Source organism: Cynocephalus volans, chromosome 7, assembly GCF_027409185.1.
Source record: "Cynocephalus volans isolate mCynVol1 chromosome 7, mCynVol1.pri, whole genome shotgun sequence".
Lineage (NCBI taxonomy): Eukaryota > Metazoa > Chordata > Mammalia > Dermoptera > Cynocephalidae > Cynocephalus > Cynocephalus volans.
In genome coordinates this window covers 12,778,679-12,797,632 of record NC_084466.1, presented here as the reverse complement: position 1 = coordinate 12,797,632, position 18,954 = coordinate 12,778,679, and the positions used below count along the sequence as shown (strand labels likewise).

At 41.6% G+C, this 18,954-nt stretch overlaps 1 protein-coding gene and 1 non-coding gene across 6 annotated transcripts in view; one reads left to right on the top strand and one right to left on the bottom strand.

The window, feature by feature from the left end:
- Positions 1-18,954, top strand: part of PCCA (propionyl-CoA carboxylase subunit alpha) — a 411,013-nt gene that overhangs the window by 349,762 nt on the left and 42,297 nt on the right. The window lies entirely within an intron of this gene.
- TRNAI-GAU (transfer RNA isoleucine (anticodon GAU)) lies at positions 14,291-14,364 on the bottom strand. The gene has a single exon. It is a non-coding gene; the product is annotated as a tRNA-Ile (tRNA).

The window sequence follows — 18,954 nt, the reverse complement described above, 5'->3', positions numbered from 1 at the left end:
AGGACAAAGATTAGGGTGGGCATGTGGGTTGGTGCCTCACCAGGAGCAGTGCGATCTGAAGCCATGCAGCAGATGTGGTCGCATGAGGGTATGATGAGGACACAGGACAGGCCAGAGTGGAGCTCTGGGAAATTCCCACAGCTGAGGGGAGGCTTTTGTCCTCTCTAATAGAGTCATCTAAAAAATTATGACATTATCTATTGTCCAAATCACTTATATTATATGTAGCTCTTGGAAGTCAGTTTAGTGTAATCTCAGTCATGTTTTCACAGTATCTTAGGGTATCACTAATTATTTCAAAGTATCTCAAAATCCTGTTGCCATCTGCCAAAGATTCTCAAAATAAATTTAATAAATAAATCTTCCAACAAACAAAAGCCCAGGACCGGATGGCTTTACACTTGAATTCTATCAAAACTTTAAAGAAGAATTAATAACACTTCTCTTCAAACTTTTCCAAAAAATTGAAACAGAAGCCATTCTTCCAAACTCATTCTATGAGGCCAGCATCACCCTGATACCAAAACCAAATAAAGATACAACAAAAAAAGAAAACTACAGGCCAGTATCTTTGATGAACATAGAGGCAAAAATCCTCAACAAAATACTAGCAATCAGATTACAGCAACACATCAAAAAAATTATATACCATGATCTAGTGGGATTCATCCCAGGGGTGCAAGGTTGGTTCAACATACTTAAGTCAATAAATTTGATACATCACATCAATGAAACCAAGGACAAAACCATATGATGATCTCAGTTGATGCAGAAAATGCATTTGACAAAAGTCAACATCCCTTCATGATTAAGACTTTCAGCAAATTAGGTATAGGAGGAAATTATGTCAATACAATAAAAGCCATTTATGATAAACCAATCGCCAGTATCATCCTGAACAGGAACAAGACAAGGATGCCCACTCTCACCACTCCTATTTAACACAGCATTGAAAGTACTAGCCAGAGAAATCTGGTAAGAGAAAGAAAGGGCATCAAGATTGGAGAGGACAAGGTCATACTGTCCTTGTTTGCTGATGACATGATCTTTTATATAGAAAATCCTATACTCTACCAAAAAATTCAACAGCTGATTAACAACTGCAGTAATGTTGCAAGATACAAAATCAACACCCCAAAATCAATAGCGGTTTTTATACCTTAATAACAAACTAGTAGAAAATGAAATCAAGAAAGCAAGCCCATTTATAATAGTCACCAGAAAAATAAAATACCTAGGTATCAACTTAACCAAGGAGACGAAAGATCTCTACAATGAAAACTGAAAGGAATTAAACAGGACACAAAAAGGTGGAAAGACATTCCATGCTGTTGGATGGGAAAAATTAACATCATGAAAATGTCCGTTCTACCCAAAGCAATCTACAGATTTAATGCAGTCCCCATCAAAATACCAATGACATTCTTCACAGAAATAGAAAAAGCAATCCAAACATTCATATGGAACAACAAAAGACCCTGGACTAGTTTGAATAATGTAGGCAGGCTTTGGGCTATGGGGTGGTCTCCAGCTGCCTGTTGCCTGGCTCTGGGATGATTTAGGGCAGGAGAAATATTGGCTCAGTGTGTGACAATTTGGTAGAGGGGGGTGGTTGGCTTTTTCCGAAGTAAGTTCTTCACTATCTTTTAGGAATTAGCTAGCATGGGAGAGGCAGTCTCTACCTGGGTCTGTAAGTCCCTCCAGGATGTTAAAACATCAAAAGATACAGAAAATTTAAAAACATGATTAATATTCCCAGGGAACCTGGAATTAATAAAATCCAAGGGAACTGACCTATAATAACTAAACTCACAGAGACTGATGTCTAAGCCAGAATGTGCATTTATTAATTTTAAGTGAGAGGTATTTTTTCCAGTGACCAGATCTTTAAATCTGCTCTCCAGAAGACTGACTGAATTATTCTGCCCTCTACAGTAATTAGGAAACTCACTAGCATAATTTCAGAACTAGTCAGGTTGACATGGTAATCAGAGCAAAGGGTGACAGTGCCCCTTTGCCATGCAGAAACCTGGTGAATCACTTCTTACCTGCAACATGGACACTGTCCCATGGCCACCTCTGTGTCTTCCTTTCTGTGCCTTAACACTGTACAGTTGGTGAGGCTTCAGCTACCTAAGCAATAGTTACCGAACTAAACTATATAGGACTGTAGTTCTGCTTCCCTTTAGCTGACACTCAGGTCACTTTGATTGGAATTTTGAGTGTCCCCAAACTTCTTGGTCATGTGCTTTCACAGATGGCTTCCATGTGGAGTTTTACCATTGTAGCCCTCAGAAGTTCCTAAGAATTTTTCCATTTCTTATGTAATACCCTCTGTGGTATGTATACTCAGACGGAAAAAATATTTCATGAAAAGAGCCTGAAAGATCTCATTTCTACTCCCAGGAATGCTTCAAACTGGTTGAATGACCTTCCAAACCTCAGTTTTCTTTGTTGTAAAATGAAAGGTTGGGGTCGGTGACCTCTAAGGTCACTCCCTTCATCATCCTGCTCTGAGAAAGATTGCATTTGGCATAATATGCAGTTTGCTTCACAACAGTAGCAAAACATCACATATGCAACTTACTGTCATTATTGTCTTTCTTCTGATTTCCTTGAGTTTTCAGTCTCATTAGGGGAGACATCACTAGCTTATCACACAATGACATTGTGTCCTATAACTTAATTTCTGAGGACAACACATTGTGCTGCTACTGGCTCAGTGCTAATAATCAAGATTATATGTTCTGCTTACTATGACTTTTTTGTAGTTTCTGGGGGGAAAATGCAGATGCTTTTCAATTATTCTAAGGGAATTTTGATTAACCCCCTGGGTAGAGTTCTCTGTACCACCTGCCATGGAGAAGAGTTTTATTGAACAGAAGGTATAGAATTGAATTGCTCATATTTGTTTTCTTGCTGGTGCCTATAGTATTATTTCAAGCTAAAGCATTTTAATAAATATTTAATAAATGTCTGTCTGAAATAGGTCAAAACTGTTATAAACCAGACCTCTTTTGTTCTTCAATTTCAAATGCAAATAAGTTAATTTGACTTTTAAGTGGAATTTTCACGGTTTTCCTTTATGTATGTAAAGAGTAGTTATTTTTGACTGGTATAGTCAAAGTCCTGCTTAGTACGTATTCTAAGTATTAGCCCGTAGAAGCAGTTTTCTTAAATTTATTGCAACATCAGTATTTTTATAATCCTTGTAGATATTTTGCATGTTTACTATTTTCCTCTCACGTATGTCTGTTTTTACCTCTTACCTGTGGTCAGAATACTTTGAGTGCTTGATTTATAGAGAATTTTCAAATGTCTGCTTCTAAGGACGTCTTAGTAATTTTGAGAAAAAAATCACATACCACATAATTCAACCGTTTAGAGTGTGCAGTTCAGTGGTTTTTAGTCTATTCACAAATCTGTGCAACCACCATCACCACAATCAGTTTTACAGCATTTTCATCACCCCCCCCAAAGAAGCCCCATCCCCATTAGCAGCCACTCCCCATTTCCTCCCAACCCCTCCAGCACCTGGCAGCCACTTAGCTACATTTTGTCTCTTTATATTTGCTTATTCTGGACATTTCATAGATATGGAATCATACAATATGTGGCTTTTTGTGACTTTTTTTTTCCACTTAGCATACTATTTTCAGAGGTTCATCCATGTTGTAGCATGTGTCAGTACTTCATTTCCTTGTAGGGCTGAATAATATCCCATGGTATGGATATACCACACTCGTTTATCCATTCTTCAATTGATAGGCATTTAGGTTGTTTCTGTCTTTTTGGCTAATATGAACATTCATGAGCAAGTTTTTGTGTGGACGTGTGTTTTCATTTTTCTTGGGTATATACCTAGGAGTGGGATTTCTGAGTCATATGGTGGCTCCATGTTTAACTTTTGGAGGAACTGCTGGACTGTTTGCCAAAGTGACTGCACCATTCTATGTTCCCACCAGAAGTGTATGAGTGATCCAGTTCCTCCTCCTGCTCACCAACACTTCTTACTGTCTTTTTTATTACAGCTGTCTTAGTGGCTGGGAAGACAGAACTTGTCTTTATATATTCTCTATATAGGATTCCTTTTGTTCCCTAGAAGTCATGATTAATACAAAAGTAGCTCAAACCGTGTATTAGCTGTGTGTTTTCTTTTGTTTTTAAAACAAACTTAACTCTCACAAAACAACAAAGCACCTACATTTTAATTAATATATACTTTCTAGTATATTGTCGTCTCCTCTTTCCTCAAATAAAATGTTTTTGATATTAAGCAAGCAGTTCCTTTCATTTTCCTAGGCTTTATTTATTTATTTATTTTGTTAATATTGGCACATACTGTGCAGGAAGGTCATTATATAAAGAGAGGAAAAAAGAATAATCAGCATAGAAGAGAAAATTAATGCTGTTTATATAATTTTTAATAGGAATCTTGTAACATTTTTAGATTTAAACCAACTAATAATATTTTTTACACATTACTGGTCAGTTTCCTCTTGTTGCCTGTGAACTGATATTTTGCCTTGGAAACTCAAATAGTGAAAATATTTGTCAAAGCTTCAAATACCAGTGCTTTAATTTCTTAGTCATTTAGGTATTAATCCTGTTCTGTAGACCACCTACATGTGTTTTTAAGGAGTATAATAGCTGACACTGTATTTAATTAGCATTCATATTGTGAAGAAGGAAAAACATATTAAGTATCTTTCGAGTCACTAGTTCAAAATTAGCAGAATCAGGGAAGAAAATGTCCTGTCTATACCCACTGTTATTTTGCATAGCCATAGAAGTTTGTAATCCATTTACTCACTCATTCATTCATTCAACATGTATTTGTTAGGTGCCTATTATGTTCCCAACAAGATCCTAGGTGCTGGGGAAACGGACCAATTTCAATGGGACAGAAATCTGAATCACAGATAAGTATTCAGTGGCAAACAGCTGGTGTATACAGTGCAGCTAAATACAAATTCATATAGTGCAGCTAAACTTAAATTCATGTAAAATTGCCTTTCTTAGTTTTTTATAGCAAAGGGGCAGGGAAATTGAATAAGGGAATAGGATGAAGACTTTGAATTCTGAAGTTTATCACTTTATTCTGCCATTTTTAGTTTTTTTTTTTGTCGTTTTTTTCGTGACCGGCGCTCAGCCAGTGAGTGCACCGGTCAGTCCTATATAGGATCCGAACCCGCGGCGGGAGCGTCGCCGCGCTGCCAGCGCAGCACTCTACCAAGTGCGCCACGGGCTCGGCCCCCATTTTTAGTTTTGTGGACTCAATTCTCTTTACATATATGTAAAGATCTTGCTTTCTTTCTTGAATTCCTTTCTGAGTTTTATAGTTATTACTTCAATAGTGTATATCCTATCTGTTTGAATAAAAAAGGTAATTTACAGGGAAATAATTGAGGGCATGTCAGGCTGGATCACAGACCCTTCTACCCCGTCCTGTGCAGGTACTGAGCCAGGTAAGTGAAAGAAAAACGGAGCAGCTGCCTACAAAGTGGACATGCTTTACTTTTAGATGCGAGCTCCGCTGACCAGCGGTTCAGAGCCACTGCCTTCCTTACCGAGGAGTTCACAAAAACGGCAACAAGCCAAACGGTACATGGGCACGCATGTACACTAACTCTACTTTTTCGGAACTTGTTTACAACGGATGTGCAGAATCATACCCAGCCGGATATGAGGCGAGGGGGCCTGACTATACAGACTCCACTCTCCTCATACTCCACCCCTTCAGGGTCCCTTGCCTTACAATCTATGCATTTGGAATCTTCCACGATGTTCCCTTAGAGAGGATGGCTGACCCTTGCATCCATTATAACCTCTGTACTTATTGTACATTCAATACACCTTGAGGCTTGTCCCTGCAGCTCTATCCTTTCAACTATTAGCCGTGAAAACCCCACCCATATACATATCCGGTTAGTAGTCGTCATTGGGGTGGTTATCCACAGGAATCTGGCAGCCACACTGGTAGGAAACTTGGTGCATATTCAGTAAGCTGACACATTGGCCACATGAACGTATGTATGTGTCCAGTCGACTCTGATGCCTGCAGCCACAATACTATGGATGAAAAGACAAAAGTTATTGGCACCAATAGAGGGAGTTCTCATCCCTCTGGCAGAATACATGCCAACTTACCATCCTGGAAAGAATGGTTGCAGGAACAGGTGCTGCGGCTCTATGCAACAGAGCCTCCGCTGGAGAGGGCCTGCCCTTGTAGGGTCTCTCATTTAAGCTCCTGACTGTCAGCCATAACTGCCATGTCCACCCCTTCAGGGATAGGGGTTGGGCGGATAGCCTTAGTCCTTTATTCAGAAGACCATTGTACCATTCAATCATTCCCATTGCCTGGGGATGATATGGCATATCTTCCACTGAATGGACAACTGAGAAGCCCACTTCTGTACTTCATGTCCAGTAAAGTGGGTTCCATTATCACTCTCTATGACCAGGGGTCAGTCGTACATGGCCATAAGGCTATTGAACACCTTAATAGTGCTTACCTGGTCTGGGTCCTTACTAGACCATACAGACAGAAGACCAATAGCCATATCAATGGTTGTGAAGATATATGTGAAATTCCCTGACTTTGGCAGTGATACCACAAGATCCACCTGCCACCAAGTGAGGAGCATCCTCCTCTCGGGTTTTCTGGTATCTGCATGCAGCACCTGGCAAGCCATTGAGTACATCTGCCCATCAGGGGCATTCTCAGGTTTATGTGGCACCCAGCAGGCCATCAACCACACAGTCTTGCAGCCAGCATGCTGCATTCATTGATGTAACCATTGGGCTACATCAGCTGCTGGAGCTCTCTCCAGCCACTTTACCTTAGCCGGTGCATCAGCTTCATCATTGCCTGAACTGGCTAAGGGGAAATGTCCTGTGACATGGAAAAGACTTACTTCCTTTCCATGTCCTAATTCCCATAACTCTTGCCACATGGCATGTCCCCATAGGGGTCGGTGGCCTACTGTCCACCACTGATATTCTCAAGTACATATCCAAAGGGTAAGACCCTTATATATGGCCCACTCACATTGTTCCAAATGACCTAGCAGTGTTGGAGCCGCCTTGGTTAAATCTGCAAGAGAATCAGAGGTTAGTAAGACATAATCTATATAATGAAACATTGTAACCATGCTGGGCCTAGTCCACTTGGCTAGGTACCCAGCCACTAAACCATGACAGATGGTCGGGCTATGCAGGTAGCCTTGGGCTAACACCCGAAAAGTCCATTGCCTTCTTCCCCAGGTGAAGGCAAATTGATCTTGGCTATCAGCCAAGATTGGGATAGAGAAAAAGCATTTGTAAGGTCCAGTACATAATGGTAAGCTCTTAGCTGAGTCATCAGCTGATCCATCAAGTCATGAACCGAAGGCACAGCTGCACGCAAAGGAGGCACTACTTTGTTCAGATCTCGATAGTCCACTCATCCTCCAGGTCCCATCAGGTTTTTTCCCTGGCCATACTAGGGTGTTAAAAGGACTAGGTGCAGGACAAATGATGCTAACCTTCTCCAACTCCAATATAGTGGCACCTCTCTCTGCATGTCCTCCCGGCAAGTGATACTATTTCATATTGACCACACACCTTGGCTTGGGTCATGTTTAGCATGTCCTCAGAACACAGGCTTCACTGTCTGTATCCACAACAGGAATTCTCCAACTGTCATTTTCAGGTGTGGCCTATAAAGCACATCTATACCCAAGGTGTATTCGGATACGGGAGATACATATACAGTATATACACAAAAAAGCAATCGTCCAATGCTCAGGAACAAAGACACAGCTTTGACTGTAATAGAATGTCCTCCATAGCAATCAGCATTCACTGTGACTCCTGGAAACTTATCTGGTTTGCCATGTATCAGGCTACATTCTGCATGGTATCCACTAATGCTAACACACACTGTACATTTGCCATCCACCCCTAGGATCCAAGCAGCTAGGGGTTTGCTTGTTTCTGATACACAATAAGTCATGCAAGGAGACACACAGGTTCTCCCAACTCATCCTCGGGGTCATCATCATCCTCAGCTTCAGGAATGGGGATGACCTGTCCTGTGCTTCATTCTCCAGCATGTCTGCCTTTTGCTGTGCTGCTTCGTGGAGTGCCTGGTCCATATTGGCTCTCAGTACAGCAAATCACAACCAGCCCAAATGGCCAGCCATTCTCCAGGATTCCTCATCCTTCACCATGGAGCTCAGTACCCTGAGAGCTTCCTCTGTGTTCTCAGGGGACCCATCCACTTGGTCCCACATTTCCAGTGGAGCCTAAGTCCACAGGAATGCTGCCACCAGGTACAACATGCTTGAGGGCAGCCACATCTCCTCCCTCTCCCAAGGGGCTTGTGGCTCCCTTACCTGCTCATCCTGCCGAAACTACGCCAATTGTTGGGCTGGATCACAGACCCTTCTACCCCATCCTGTGCAGGTACTGAGCCAGGTAAGTGAAAGAAAAATGGAGCAGCCGCCCGCAAAGTGGACATGCTTTATTGTTAGCCGCGAGCTCCGCTGACCAGTAGTTCAGAGCTGCTGTGTTCCATACCGGAGTACTCAAGAACAGCAACAAGCCAAACGGTACACGGGCGCACATGCGCACTAACTCTACTTTTTCATAACTTGTTTACAATGGATGTGCTGAATCATCCTCATATCCAGCCACATGTGAGGCAAGGGGGCCTGACCATACTGACTCCGCTCTCCTCACAGGGCACCTGCTTTAAAGTCAGGCAAGTACTAATTTATTGGCTATTTGATTTAGCCTCATTTACTCCTTCCCAGCGCAGTTTCCTGGTCTGAAAAAAGAGAGTAATAATATCATCTACCTCGTTGGCTATAGTGAGACTTAAACGAAATAATGTATGCATAACACTTAGTATTGTTCCTGGCACAATGTAATCACTCAGTTCTAACTAGCATTGTGGAAACATGTTTCACACCCTAGAGTAAAGTTGCATTTACCTTTATGAGATAGGATCCTGGCAACTTTCTACTTGCCATAGCTGTTTCCTTTTTTTTTTTTTTTTTTTTGGGTCGTTTTTTCGTGACCGGCACTCAGCCAGTGAGTGCACAGGTCAGTCCTATATAGGATCCGAACCCGCGGCGGGAGCGTCGCCGCGCTGCCAGCGCAGCACTCTACCAAGTGCGCCACGGGCTCGGCCCCATAGCTGTTTCCTAAAGGCAGTTAATTTAGATCAAGAGTCTGCAACTCCTGTTGGAAATTCAGTGAGCAAGAAAATACTACTGAAAGTTGTACTGTTTTCTACGTGTTTTCTGTCTGATGTTATGTTATACAACTTTCAGTTCTCAGTGATAGCTGTAATTGCTGCAGCATTTGAAACTGAATGTTGAAAATCCATAGTCTGTTTATCTGATTGATTTTAGTTATGTGTAGTTTGGGACTGGGGACTTGGGTGGGGGTCGACGGGGGGGGGGGGGGAGTTCTGATATTTAAAGGAGGATGAGATGAATGCTGTTCGAGTCAGTAGTTTTTCTAGTAGATCTCACTCCAGAGCAACTTTGGGCCATGTTGCTCTGAAATGGTTTCATTAATATGGAAATGCATAACCATTGTTGTTATTCTTAGTGAAGAATGAAAACTATTCTGATAGCAAAAAGCAGTCCCTGATGGAGTTATGATTATCACAGTGCTTTATCTGAAGTGTCTTGTAAAACAAAAGAAACCCTATTTCGTTTTTCATTTCGGCTGAGATATAGGCACACCCCCACCCTTGTTTGTCAAATCTGGTTACAGATAAGGGTCCCTAAGTGAGGCCCATTTAGCTTTCCCTTTCCCACTTCCTTTAGATTCTTTTTTTTTTTTTTTTTTTTTTTTTTTATCATTTTATCTGTGTTTTCATTCCTTTTTTTTTTTTTTTTTTTTTTTTAATTTTATTTTGTCGATATACATTGTAGCTGATTAATGCTCCCCATCACCAAAACCTCCCTCCCTTCTCTCTCCCCCCCTCCCCCCCAACAATGTCCATTCTGTTTGTTTGTTGTATCAACTTCAAATAATTGTGGTTGTTATACCTTCTTCCCCCCCCCCCCCCCGGTTTGTGTGTGTATGTGTGTATGTGTGTGTGTGAATTTATATATTAATTTTTAGCTCCCTCCAATAAGTGAGAACATGTGGTATTTCTCTTTCTGTGCCTGACTTGTTTCACTTAATATAATTCTCTCAAGGTCCATCCATGTTGTTGCAAATGGCAGTATTTCATTCGTTTTTATAGCTGAGTAGTATTCCATTGTGTAGATGTACCACATTTTCCGTATCCACTCATCTGATGATGGGCATTTGGGCTGGTTCCAACTCTTGGCTATTGTAAAGAGTGCTGCGATGAACATTGGGGAACAGGTATACCTTCGACTTGATGATTTCCATTCCTCTGGGTATATTCCCAACAGTGGGATGGCTGGGTCGTATGGTAGATCTATTTGCAATTGTTTAAGGAACCTCCATACCATTTTCCATAGAGGCTGCACCATTTTGCAGTCCCACCAACAATGTATGAGAGTTCCTTTTTCTCCGCAGCCTCGCCAGCATTTATCGTTCATAGTCTTTTGGATTTTAGCCATCCTAAGTGGGGTTAGATGGTATCTCAATGTGGTTTTGATTTGCATTTCCCGGATGCTGAGTGATGTTGAGCATTTTTTCATATGTCTGTTGGCCATTTGGATAACTTCTTAAAGAAAACATAGGGGAAACACTTCAGGAAATTGGACTGGGCACAGACTTCATGAATACGACCCCAAAAGCACGGGCAACCAAAGGAAAAATAAACAAATGGGATTATATCAAACTAAAAAGCTTCTGCACAGCAAAAGAAACAATTAAAAGAGTTAAAAGACAACCAACAGAGTGGGAGAAAATATTTGCAAAATATACATCTGACAAAGGATTAATATCCAGAATATATAAGGAACTCAAACAACTTTACAAGAAGAAAACAAGCAACCCAATTAAAAAATGGGCAAAAGAGCTAAGTAGGCATTTCACTTCCTTTAGATTCTGCCTTGAAGTCCAAGGAAGAAGAGACTGTCCTCCTCTTCCTCACTCAATTTCCAGGCTCAGTTTCTCAGACTTTAGAAACTTCTAGAGTGCCTCACAGCTTTAGGGTGTAGTCATCCTCATATTCTTTATTCCATCTGTCCCTCAAGTCACCAGCCCACAACACTTGTATTACACATAGCTTAAAATGGGCACCCGAGCCAGTGCTTGGAGCACAGAGAGGAGAAGCTTCCGATTCTCTCTAGAAGCTGTTGGGCACCGCAGGTTCCTGACTGGAACTCTTGCCCACAGCTCATTCCTAGTCCCCTTTGCAGTCATTATTAATGGCAAATGGGCACAGCGGGAAGTCTGGAGCCAGACTGCCTGGGTCCAGTAGTCTTGGTGCTGCCCTTTACTGTGCATTTAACCTCAGGACAGTTGCTTATCTCTGCACCTCCACTGATGATTAAATAAGTTAACGGGTAAAACTCCTGGAGCAGGATATGACACATTATCTTTACTAATTACTAATAATTAATAATGACCACTACTGTTATTGATGACCACAGGTCTGAGCCACAGACTTATTCCCTTGTTTTGAGTTCCTTCACTGTTTCTAGTAGGGCAGGGGTCCCCCCGAGTGCTCCCTCTGACGAAGCCTATTCCTCTTTGTGTAGTGCTTGTCCACTCATTGATTCATTGGGTTTGTGATGTGTATTGCCTGTCAGGCAGGACTTTGGTGCTGGTGATACAATAGCAAGTACAATTAGTTAAGCTCTCCTAGTGTCTATCATTCTGATGGGTACGATAGACATTAATCAAATAATCACACAGAGGAATAGCCAGAACCGGGCCAGGTGCTGTGAGAGCCTTTGGGTGGGTGGAGGGGGCACTGGAAGAGAATTAACTACCCGGGGAAGTTAGGGAACATACCCCAGGAAGTGGTGCCTATGCTGAGAGCTGAATGGTGAAGAGGGGCTGGGTAGATGAAGGAGGGAGGGAAGAACTTTGAAGTGCTGTGCAGAGGCCCTGAGGAAGGAGGCCCTTCAGAGCAGTGTTTCTCATCCCTTAATATGCACCACCTGGTGGGCTTGTGTAACACTGATCGGCTCCACCCTGAGTTGCTCCTTCTGTAGAAACCCATACAAGAGTTTCAGGTGAGGGAGACAAGGTGATTGATGGTCTAATAAGCTTTGTAGTAAGAAAAGACCACTCTAGCTTGAGAACGAACCAATTGAAGAGAACCAGGATAAGTGTGAAGATAGGGAGGGCTCTGGCCCTGCCTGTCCCCCGGACCCCTTCCTCAAAGTGGCCCTGGGGGAGTTCCCTCCCCCGGCACAGTCACCTCTGACCTAGTTCTCATAGGAGGAGGGAACAGCTCCCTGGAGCTGCTCCCGGATACTTGCCACCTTTGCCTGAACCGGGAGGACTTGCCTACCTTTTCACAGCCTGGCCAAGTGCATGGTGGTGGGCCCCAAGTAAAGTTGCGTGGGCAGGGCTGCTCACTCTAGCCCATGCACACACACGCTCATTCTGGAAATTCTCCTAGGCTGGCTTCAGAAGATTGTTTGTGACACCTAGAATGCTGTCTGTGGACAAGCCTAGTTAATTTTCCTACTATAGAACGGGAAGCCTAGGGTCCTCCATATCATAGTAGCAAAATTCACAGAACTGGAACTGGTAGGCCCAGAGAAATTGAATCTAGCCAATTTTTCTCTTTGCACAAGTTTCAGAGGAACAGAAAAACACCCTGACCCTGCATGTAGATCCTTCTCACTCAGGATAAGAAAAAGTCACAGTTTCTGGGGTGTTACCTAAAAATAGATGATAATCCACCTTACTCCCTGGCAGATAATCATCATTCATAGCCCACCACCCACTTTTATTAAAGAAATATTTGGGCCCTTTTACTTAAAACCCTTCATATACTAGGGAAAAAGCCCATATTATCCTTTCCCCACATTCTGGATAAACTTTTACTCATCACTTAAAAATGAAAACAAATGAAAAGCCTGCTCACCACAGGAACACCCAATCTTGTAGTTGGGGGATCACTGTGATTATGTCACATGGAAGAACCCTCAGATTTTCTTATGGGGCACAAGTTTCCTGACCAAGATTCTAGATACAGCAAACTGATAGATGACTCTATTTTTAGTAAGAAATAGCCTCCTCAGTGCTTAGTACTAGTGTTTCCCTTTGTCCTTGATGTCCAGGGTGTTCAGCTGTGTTCATGAGGCGGTTTGGCTCCCCGAATGCCCTGATTAGACACCTTTTTTAGGTGAGTGGGTAACAACAGGCAGGCAGGCAGCCTTACTCTCTCGCCTGTGTTCCCTTCTGCCTTCACAGCTATTGATTACTGACTCAGGAACACCTGTAACAGAAAGCCCCTTGGTCTAGACATATTTTTATTCAATTGAAAAATGTGGGGTATTTCCTCTTGGTTCTAATAAATCCACAAGTCTGGAATTGGAGGGTCTCTTGACTCCTTGACATTTGCCTCTTGAACCAGACTAGATGAGGCAGAGCTCCAGCATGTATTTACCAGCATCTTCATCAGCAAATGTCTTTCTCTTCACTAAGTTCCATGTTAGTACCAAAAATCCTAACAAAACGTCATTTCTACTCACCCAAATTCCTTACTAGATACTATATTTGCTAAAAAGTTCACTGACAAGGCCACTTCTTGTAAGACCTTCACCACCAGAACCCTCATGATAGTAGATACCTCCTTATTGGGCTGAGGTTCATGCAGTGATTATGTTCAGACACAGAGACCCTCCTAGAAGAAAGCTCTGACTTGCTAATTTATTAAAACTAAGTACATACCTCATATGTTTTTTGATTGAATAAAAATATATCTAGACTAAGAGGTTTTTTTGTATCAGAGGGTGACCCACCTATTTTATCAGTACTCAAAAGCCACCAAATTAAACTCTTGCATATTGAATGATACTTCCTAAATCATTACATTTAGCAAAGGTTGACAGTGGAACAGCAGGTATCTGAAACTATTCAGCTACAACCTGATTTCTTTTCAAAAATGGAAGGTTGGCTGAGGCAGACTTGGGGATGGTTAGGAGGAATAAAGAGGATGACATCTGGAGAATACTTTTGTTCATAGAGGAGCCGTAACCTAACCTCTCTATGAAGCAGTGAAGCCAGATTAAACTAATAAGTATGCTCAGCTTCAGCAGATCTTGAGCTACAAAGCACCTCTTTCCTACCAGACATTCTTGCCCACACGGACTAAGTTTCTTTTTTCTTTTTTCTTTTTGGCAGCTGGCCAGTTCAGGGATTGAACCCAGGACCTTAGTGTTATCAGCACCACACTCTAACCAACTGAGCTAACTGGCCAGCCCACTGGACTGAGTTTCTGAGTCTCAGAAAGTCAGGTTTCTGGGTCCTTAGAGAAAGTGAAATTTTCCTTGGTCAAAATGTGTTTTCTGGGACTGGCCAGTTAGTTCAGTTGGTAGGAGCTTGGTGTTAACACCACCAAGGTCAAGGGTTCAGATCCCTATAGCAGCCAGACGCCCAAAATAAAAACAAAAACAAAATCTGTTCTCTTTGCTACCTGCGTGACAGTCATGAAGGGTTATTTTAAACAGTGAGAGAATTTTATTTTATTTTATTTATTTTTATTTTTGGTGGCTGGTCAGTATGGGGATCTGAACCCATGACCTCAGTGTTATAAGGCTGCACTCTAACCAACTGAGGTGACTGGCCAGACAACAGTGAGAGAATTCTAAGATGAAGGGAAGTATAGTAATATAAATTTTACAATTACTAGGGTGAAAGCTCAGGCAAACCCTGTCTACAAGTTATACAAATTACAATGTGCTACCTATTTTATAGTTTTAGAAACAGGGCTGGCTGGTTAGCTCAGTTGGTTAGAACATGGTGTTATAACATCAAGGTCAAGGGTTTGGATCCTCTGACTGGGCAGATGCCAAAAAAGAAAAAAAAAAAAAAAAAAAAAGGAAGAAAGTTACTTTTATTCCTAAAATATTGAATATGTATAATAAAGATAATTTATACTTTGTCTTCAAAGTATCTTTTTAATAAATGTGTCCCGTTCTCTGTTTCTTTATTCTAATATGAACGTTTCTGTAAGTCCCAGTCTTTTCCCCTGAGGTACTGCATGTGTGAATGCCTCAGCTAGGCTGTCAGCTAGGGAGAACAGTGGGGATGACGATGACAGTACTCTGGGACAGGTTTGCTTGTGAGCAGAAGTGTGGTAGCAGCAGCCAGGGCAGGGGACTGTTTGGAGTATCTGATGGCAGCGGTGGGGAGGACAGTAGCCAAAAAGGATGCAGAGTGAGTCCAGGGAGAGTTTGTTTAGGGAATGACTTAAGCTTGCTTTTAGGCTGAAGTGAAGGAGCCAATGGAGAAGAGAAAAGGAGTAGCGTTATGAAGCAGGGTCCTGGGGAAGTGGGAAGAACAAGATCAGGGGGTCCAGCAGAATGCTGCAGGGCCAGCAGGAAGTGTATAGCCTGTGCAGGCTGGAGGGAGGAGGAGCTGGGATGGGTGCAGATCCAGGGAAGCTGGTGGAGGTGGGCTCTTCAGGGAGCCTCGTGGATTCTTTTTTTTCTTTGTGAAAGTGTTAATCCACTTAGAAATACAGTCATGTGACCCTTAACGACCAGGATGCATTCTGAGAAACGCGTTGTTAGGTGATTTCATCGTTGTTCAAACATCACGGAGTGTACTTAGCCAAACCTAGGTGGTACAGCCTACTATATGCCTAGGCCGTATGGAATAGCTGATATTATCTTATGGGACCACTGTCATGTGTGGTCTGTCGTTAACCAAAACATCATTAGGCAGCGCATGACTGTAGTTATTCTATTGACGTAACAACTCTTCTATTTCAAGAATCCAGTTGTGAGCACAAGTTTATTTTACCTTACACTCTTGATAGTGAAGATGCTTACCATTTTTAAAGCTATATGTCTTAGATACTGTTATATATTATCTAATGTTTCTAATAATGGAATTTACAAAAAGTAACTACATCATTACTAAATTGTAGTAAAAATTTGACTTTTTACTAACATCACTCTTGGCTTACCCCACATCCCTGAAGGTTAGTAAGCGATAAATTTGGCATAGACTGGTCTTTACCTGAATTTATCACCTTAAAAAAAAAAAGGATGGGGAGGAACAGCCATCTTTTACTTTAATAATTTTTAATCCATCATTAAAAGTACCACTTGCTTTATGATCTGAAGAAATATCTAAGTCTTTATATTAGGAGCAAAAGTGAACCTTTCAGGAAAAAAAAAGGAACCGGGCTTAATCTGCATTAGCCCTTTGATGTATTTCTAGATTTTAAAAAGCTTCCCGCCGCTCACAGCTGCATTGAACCAGCCACAGCCATGTGTCTGGCTCCATCCTTTCCTCCTGTCCGCACACACTTGGCTGGAGACACCTTTGGCGAGGGGGCCAGGATTCTTCCGTCATGTCTTTACATGTTACCACGTGTGTGGGCTCATTGGCTATTCCGCTTCTCATTACTCCTTCCCCAGGCAAAGGCTCTTGAGTTATTGATTGGTTTAAAAGAATAAACTATATCACCTTCTTGGTCTTCTTTTGAACGTTTCTTTAAGATGAGACCGCTATTGGTAGGTCTAGGAAACTGTACTGAGAAATCGAAAAATGCTAGCTGAGACAAGGCCTGTTAGCTTAGAGTTGCCAAATAGGAAATGCAATATGTGAATTTTGCTTTTAAATAAAAATTGAAGTCCTATTGTTTGAATTCTTGCTGATTTTAGTCATTTTATTTCATTTCTTTTAACCTCGTTTTCTATTTTAGAGAAGTTGCTGGACTTTACGAAGCAGTTTCTTCATATGCACATTTCTTATGTTGTGGTGTTTAGGAAGTGGAGGATTGGTGTATGTTTTCAATCCTCCTTCCATTGATGGGCATTATTGGCAGAAGTAGTGCTTCGTGCCAGCTAGTTTCATAGGTGGAGGAAAACAATCCGGGTTTTAGTTTCACGAGTGGAAAAACAAAACCTAAGAGGAAAAGGAAGTAATTCGTTAGCAGGGGCCACTGTGCAGAGTAGGATAACCTGCCTTCAAAGATTTTTGTTTCGAACACTGTAATATAATGTTTAATAAATAGTTTACTTCAAAGGGCCTCACTACAAGAAAATCGGCCGCTTTCCTGCTATTCTTGTCCACTGGCTCAGTTTTGCTATAAGTAACTCATATCCGGTCCTCTGTGGTCTCAGGTGGTCACTTGTGTTTATGATCCTTAAGCTGAAACTATAAAAGCTGTGTCCCTATTTTAAGTTGTTAGCTGATCCACAGTGTTCTGCAGGAATTGATTGAGGCTGTCATGAAACCCTTGACACTTTGACCCATCTTAAGGAAAAAGCTTAGATGCTGTATAAGCAGTAAGCATAGGGATTATGTCCTCCAAAAATAGAAAACGAAATCAACTGAGCAAGGAATAGAAAAACTCATCAGAATGCACCTACACTTTTTGGTGTATTGTGATCACTTCTGCACCCCCATTCTAAACAACGTGTTCAGTATTTTTGAGGTAAAAGACGGAGTGAGGTTACAGAAAGAACATTGAAGATGTTTGAATTTTTCTTTCTTTTTTTTCTCGTAGATATATTTGGCATATGTTGAATTAGAGAGCCCACTACTAATATCAGTATCTTCCAGGTACTACCAGACATCAAATAGATGAATGGAACTCAGGACATACCACTGTTTTGTCCGCTCTAAAGCTTAACCCAGTGGTGTATGGGGTACGGGTGGAGCCTGGCCATATGTGTTTTGAAGTGGCTTCCCCAGTGATTCTGGTAAATACCTCTGTAAGGACTACTGCTATAAACTCTCTTGTGAGGTATGCTTCTGTTTTGTTTCTTTTTTACTGCTCCCTATTTGATGCACTGTGAGACCGTAGGGCCGTTCTGAGAATATAGGCTTGAGGCAGTTTCAACTTTACACTGGTTTTCTCCCCTTCCATTTCTACATTCTTCTCTCTCTCTCTCTCTCTCTCTCTCTCTGAATCTCTTTCTCAATCACTTTAAAATCAAAGGGAAAGAATTGCTTTAATATCTAGCAGTCTAAGCAGAGGGGGAGAAGGCTGAAGAGGAGGAAAGGGAGTGGATGGGTGTACAGAAGGAAGAAACTGTCCCACCCCGTTGCTTTAATGATAGCAGAAAAGGAGTGTGGAACGGTCCTCTGTATCTGTGTTAGCCACTTTGTTCTTTAAAGCACTGGCGAGTGAAGTCATCTCTTTCTCTCCCATTCTTTTGCTTTCTTCAATATGACAGTACTTCAAAAAGTTTGTGGAAAAATAGCATTAAAAGATAACATGAGTCTGTCCATGAACTTTTTGAAGTACCCTCGTATGTTAGCACTCAGAATTGTAGAATTGTGAGCTGCCTTGGACCCAGAGAACTACCAGATAACACATTCCCTGAGGCTTGGACAATTGGCCTTTCCTAAAGACCACTATATATATATATCCTAGTAATAAACTTAAGAAGCTTGAATGAATCTCTTGCAAGCAAAAGAACCGAACTAAAACAATTCCTTAAGATAAATTCCTAGAGTTAGGATTGCCAGGTTGAAGAGGAGTGTAACTCCTTTAGAGAAACGCCTATTTCAGTTTACCATACGAGATGTTGGTGTGGATTAATTCCTCTAAAGAAATTGACCCATGTAGCACCTAAAATCTACAAATGCTTGATACGCATGTGATGACTGGTTTGTAAGTGCCTGTTATCAGCTGGTTGTGCTGTCTGTGTTCAAATTCAGTATGGGTCCCAGAAGCCCTACCTAGAAACATAGAGCACCTTGCCTCAGCGCCAGAGTTGCCCCAGCAAATTGGTTCTGGGCAAATACTACAGTACTTCAAAAAGTTTGTGGAAAATTAAAATTGAAAGATAATACGAATCTTTTCATGAACTTTTTGAAGTACCC